This window comes from Formica exsecta, unplaced genomic scaffold, assembly GCF_003651465.1.
Source record: "Formica exsecta isolate Colony F162 unplaced genomic scaffold, ASM365146v1 scaffold371, whole genome shotgun sequence".
Taxonomy (NCBI): domain Eukaryota; kingdom Metazoa; phylum Arthropoda; class Insecta; order Hymenoptera; family Formicidae; genus Formica; species Formica exsecta.
The window spans coordinates 5,329-11,436 of NW_021850953.1; the positions used below are offsets into that span (position 1 = coordinate 5,329).

Sequence of the window (6,108 nt, forward strand, 5' to 3'; positions counted from 1 at the left end):
TCAAAAATTTTAATACAAAAATTTTGAGGCTGCAATAGTTTTTGAGTTATAAGCGATCAAAGTTTGCCAATGATATCGCGTAAAACTCGCGCGCTCAGGCCCGTAATTACACTTACACGCGTACCGATCTGTCATCTGTTATTGATTTTTTCAAGTCAGGTGATATTGATTTTTACTGCACAGCTGATTTTATTTTCTCGTTTTCTATGTATTACGCTGTGTATATTACGCCTACGTCGTACATTATGGCGATAGGCTAATATTAACAGATTATAAATCTTATACGGAAAACATTTAATTCTTGAATAATTTAATTAAATATTCAAATAATTAAATAATAATAATAATAATTTAATTAAACATTATAACATTAATAATTAATAATATTAGTAATATTATATGATGTATTATATGATGTATATATATATATACATTATGATAAAATCAAAAGAAATAATATGAGCAATATTATAGATTTTTCTATTCAAAATATGTATGCAACATAAACAGATATCTATGTAAAGTCATTGCTTCTACAAAACGATAGAACAGAAATAGAGTAGAAATCCAACATATTTTCTGTCTCTACATATTTAACACAATGCGAAAAGCTTGTATTTTATTGCTCTTTCCAAAGTATGCACATATCCTTGACAATTACTCTCTACATAATGATATCGGTGTAATGTAACTATAAAACGTTGGTAATATACCGACACTTTTAGTTACGTTTAGACCGACACTTTTAGTTACACTTAGATGAGGGCGTTCACCCGTCGGAGTTCGCCCGTCGCTCTGGCATCCTCTTAATTTATAATAGATGTTTTGTGCAAGATAGTATTAAGTAATTTAATATTCACCCATTATGCAAATACATATGCTAATAACGAAGAGTTCCGCTAATAAAATAGGACTAATTACTTCGGCAAGTTTCCTGGTCATTCCTATCAAGTAAATATGCCTCTATAAAAGTTTGTTGAAACGATCGTAGATTTGCGGACATGTAACATCTAAGCTTGCAAAATGGGCTCTTAGAATTTTTATTTGACCACAAACATGTAATGTAATGTTGATAAATAGCGCATCGTTACCTTTATAAAATAAAAATACATTGATATACAAAAGAATAATAATATTTATAATGTAATTAAAAAATATGTTTTATAATGCAATAGATAATTGTTGTATGTTGTTTCTTGCCATAATTTTGATGCAACTCTACTTTAATTTTTAGTTTTGTATTAAAATATTTAATTTCTATTTATTTATTTATTTTGCTTCCTCATAGAGGAAGCTTTGTTTTCGTGACAAAATTTTTTTTCGAGTTTTCTATGCCAATGTGTTTAGAATGTTCCAAAACGTCGAAAAATCATATTCCTAAAAAATGTCTGTATGTATGTATGTATAAGTGTGTGTATGTATGTTTGTATGTACGCAATATATTGTACAACCTCTAACTTTCGGAAAATTTGAGATATCGGATTAAATTTTTTTATATGAATGAGGAAGCAATGTGCAAGTTTCTAATTTGCGCAACTCTACTTGTTTTTATATATAATTATAATTTTTTAAATGTTTTTTTACATATCATATATTTTTTATAATTCACATGTAATAATGGATAATACAATAATTAATATATATACGGCACAGAAATTCTTATAAATTTTAACAGGGAGCTTACTTCAACAAACAGTAAGTAATGAGTTTACGTGCGTAATTGTTTTCTCTTATGTTGTTTAATTAAAAAAACACGATCTCTTATCTTTTCTATTTGCGGAAGAATTAATCGAGTTTAATGCATCTCAAACTCAATAGACAGCTTCCCGTGTAAAAGCACGCGAATTTTCACGCTATGGCAATATGATATATTTATAATGAAAAAATGGGAAAGCAAAATATATTGTTATTAATGAATAACTAATTACTAAAATACATATATATCTACATAACTACACATACAAACACAAACACACACACAACACGCGCGCGCGCGCGCACACGCACACACACGCGCGGAAATAATCGGCGTAAGGAGCCAAGCGTAGTACTTAGGGCGCAAAAAACAATGTTTATTGATTGACAATAATAAAAAAACTATAAGTTGCCTACGTCTCGACTCTTTTTTTTTGTCATCTTCAGCTCTATTTGACAGTAATAAAATTGTTATCTAAACACAGTCGATGGACAGCATGCCGAACAACGATAATGCGAAAAAAACGGAATAGAATAATGAGTACATTGTTGAGTGATACATGAGTAAAATCGGTAGTGATGTCAATTGGTTAGAAAAGTAATAATGCTAGATCAAATAAGCACGTTAAAATGGGAAGATTGTCTCTCACATCAATTCCAACAAAAAAATATTATAACTGGGTTTACTATGCAACGGTGCATCTCCAAGTTGTTTGATTCCCAGTTGGTTGGTCAAAAAATAACGGAAAAAAATGGAGTCCATACATATGTCTGAGATCACTCCTTAATGTAATCTGTAACATATAGTCACGTATTGCCGAGAGAAAACGACACGAAGGTGGAAAATACGGCCAGTGTAACTTACGATACATCGAGTCGATGATGCGGATGCTATGTGAAGCCCCAGCTTGTCACATTCAAATTAGGAACTATATATAATAATAATTCTAATTGTAATGTGTGTCATCTTATCGGTCTTGTCTCAGTGACATTTCGAGAGGCACTAACGTATCTCTTTGAATGTGACAAGGTGAGACTTCACATGAAGCTTTGAAAACATATATTCAGAGAAAAACTAAACAACACGACGCGATGTTTAAAGTTTTGACAACTTGTTAATGACTGGCGTATAAATATCTGGTAAGAGTTCCGGTCTGTTATATTCAAGCTGTTCTTTTGACGTTTAATAAATATCATTCCAGAAATTAGACGTTTATTTAAAAAGGGTTCGCTATCTAAAATCTCAACGTCATTCCACTCAAATTCATGATCAAGTTCAAATCTGTGATCCGTGATCACTGAGCGGCTCGTTGTGTTCCTCCTGATATGGTTCCGATGTTCGGATATTCTGGTATGTAATTATTTGCTGGTCTGACCAACATAGAATGCATCGCAATCATTACAATTAATTTTGTACACTACATTGTTGTACGTGGTTTTAGGCAACATATTTTTGTGTGCTTTTATGAACTTGCGCATTTTGTTGAGACTATAATAAGAGATTTTAACATTAAGAATGAATAAACATAGCAGTGACATCGAGATCAAAATTGATCCGATTTCATTTAGAGATACTCAATACTCCTTATTAAATATTGACACGAAATGTTTCGTGAACCTATCTTCGACCATCATTCCGGAGGAAGTACAGAGTTTCCTCCAACTTGGCGATAACTTTAATCTCCCTGCTACTAACAACAATAAATTTACAGTAGAGTTCAAGAATTTTCAGAATAACCTGAGAAAATTTCCGCTCAACAAACAGATAGCCATTCAGAATCGATCAGCACATATTTTTAACAAGTTACCGACTCACTCAATTCTAAAATGTCCAGTTAATACTATTATTAAACAACGAATCTCTGCTACTAAAAAGTTCTTAAATGATAATCAATATTAAACCTTTTACTTACGCGGGCTGATAAGGACAATGCTTATTACTATCGCTTTGGATAAGAACACCTATCTCAAAAATATAGATCTACTCGGTGACACTGATACTTACATAGTCTTGACAAAAGATCCTATTAAAAGACTCACATCCTGTTAACTACTTTCTAGATGGAGAGATTCTGGGTTCATTTCGCCGGCAACATACAGATCTTTTTATTGCAGTGATGGAGTGTTACTGAGGGTGTACGGTCTTCCCAAGATCACACACATAAATATAATTGCCTCCTCAAATTAATAGTATCCTTATAGTAGTCCATTATATCGTTTAGCTTCATTTCTTTACCGAACAATGTTCAAAAGTTTTCTGACAGCGGTCATATTTCCAATAGTTTCAAACTTGTAAACAAATTCACAAATATATCTATCCCTGATAATTTTATTCCTTCAGATATGATTCCTTTGTTCACTAATATATCAATAGAAATGACATTATACTACGTACACGGAGAGAACGATCACGCTGCGCGCAGCTTTGGACAGAGTGGAGATTAGGCAAGGAACTCGAACGCGCTACTTCAATGCCGTATGCCGTATGTGCGTATCAATCGTGTATCGCGTACGTGCGCGTATATCCGCTTATAAAGCTCGGAAGAAATATCATAATATTGAAAGCTTATTTTTCATAAAGAACTTTTCTGTGCTAGAAAGAAATTCTAAACAATTATATTCATAATATCCTCATTCGTATACTGTAAAAATTTTTATCTTCTTTTAAACCCACACAAAATAAAATAATTGTAGATGTTTCAGAAAGCGAGTCATTTCTCGCTCAATTTATATCACTTCAAATCATTTTCAAAATGTAGTGTACCGCTACACGTGACAACTAATTCTCGAATGTTCGAAAGAATGCATTAGGATTTATGCGCGCGGGTCCCCTCTGTCAACTATAGCCGGATGTGGCCTGCAAGCTGTAAGACCCGTTTGGCGGCGTGAAGGGGACAAAATGGGCGGGATCTGACCGAACCGGATGAAAAGCGTGGTCGTTCTCTCCGTGAACGCAGTATAGGGCGCGTTCCACTCAACGACCGCAATGCTCATGGTATCATCTCATCCTTGTTGTTCACCGAAAGTTAAACAGATAATGTTCGCGAGCGTTGTGGTCATTACCCACACAGAGCTACATATCTAATCGATATCTACTGGATATCGACATATTCATATAATGTCCATATCTGCTATGGATAATCAATAGATATCTATTAAATATCAAAAATATCTATATCTCCCGTATAACCAGCTGGGATATCTAGTGGATATCCACATATTATCCACACATCCATGTTAACTAAAAATTTATTTAAAAATATCCAGTAGATATCCATTAGATATCATATAATGTCCACATATTCACGTCCACTAATATCCCTGGTAGACATTGAAGATATCTAGCAGATATCTAATACATATCATTTTTCTGTGTGGGTAAGTATAACGCGCCTATAGTGTCTCCCGAAGATGGGATCACAAATCACATGGCTGCTAATTGCAATATCCCTAAAGCCGAATTTATTTCAGCCATCAAATTAGTGTTAAACTATACTTTTTTCATGTTTAACAATATTATTTATCAACAAACTTTTTGAACTCCCATTGGCTCCCCGCTTTCACCCATTGTCGCTGACATTGTTCTGCAAGATATTGAATCGATGGCACTTGAAATTTTAAGGTTTACTCCTCTCTTCCATTTCAGATATGTAGATGATGTTATACTTTATGTGCCTCCAACTTTGTTAAACCATATGTTAGACACGTTCAACTCGTTCCATCTTAGAGTTCAATATACGACAGAGATCGAAGATAACAACAAATTAAGCTTCCTGGATATGTAATTCTGATTTTATATAATAACCACATCATTTGTGATTGGTTTCATAAAACAACTTTTTCAGGGAAGTACTTAAATTTTTTCTCTCAGCACCCTCTTTGTCAAAAGAGCAGCACTGCCATCCGTTTACTTGATAGGGCCTGTCTGCTATCACATCCTCAATTCATTGCTAAGAACATTAAGTTCGCGGTAAATATAGCGAAAAGGGGACCCAGCCCCAATGACCTTGACCTTGATATATGTTGTCAAGGACATAATTCTGAGTAACTTTTTCTTCTAATTTAATCGTCGCTTGTTGCTTATTAAAAAGTTATTAACAAACAAAAATTTGTAAAAATCAAGATTTATACATAGTCTGACAATGAAAAACTGGATATTTAAGTTATTTTACAGAAATAGTCCTACGTATACTACACATATAAACTAAAATAAACACGTTTTTGCGTATATAGGGTGTTCAAAAATAAAATATAAATATGTTGAATTAATTATTTATTGGATATAATCTGTTCATTATTTAAAAAAAAACATCAATACGCTTATCAAAAGTATAGAGTCTTTTAAATAAAAATTCAGCAATATAATGTTGATAATGATATTCTCGAGTACCGAAACGTGGAAGATTAGCACGC

General features: G+C 33.0%; 1 pseudogene; it reads right to left on the reverse strand.

Annotated features, from left to right (window-relative positions):
- Positions 1-779: 779 nt before the first annotated feature.
- Positions 780-6,108, reverse strand: part of LOC115239332 — a 19,180-nt pseudogene continuing 13,851 nt past the window's right edge.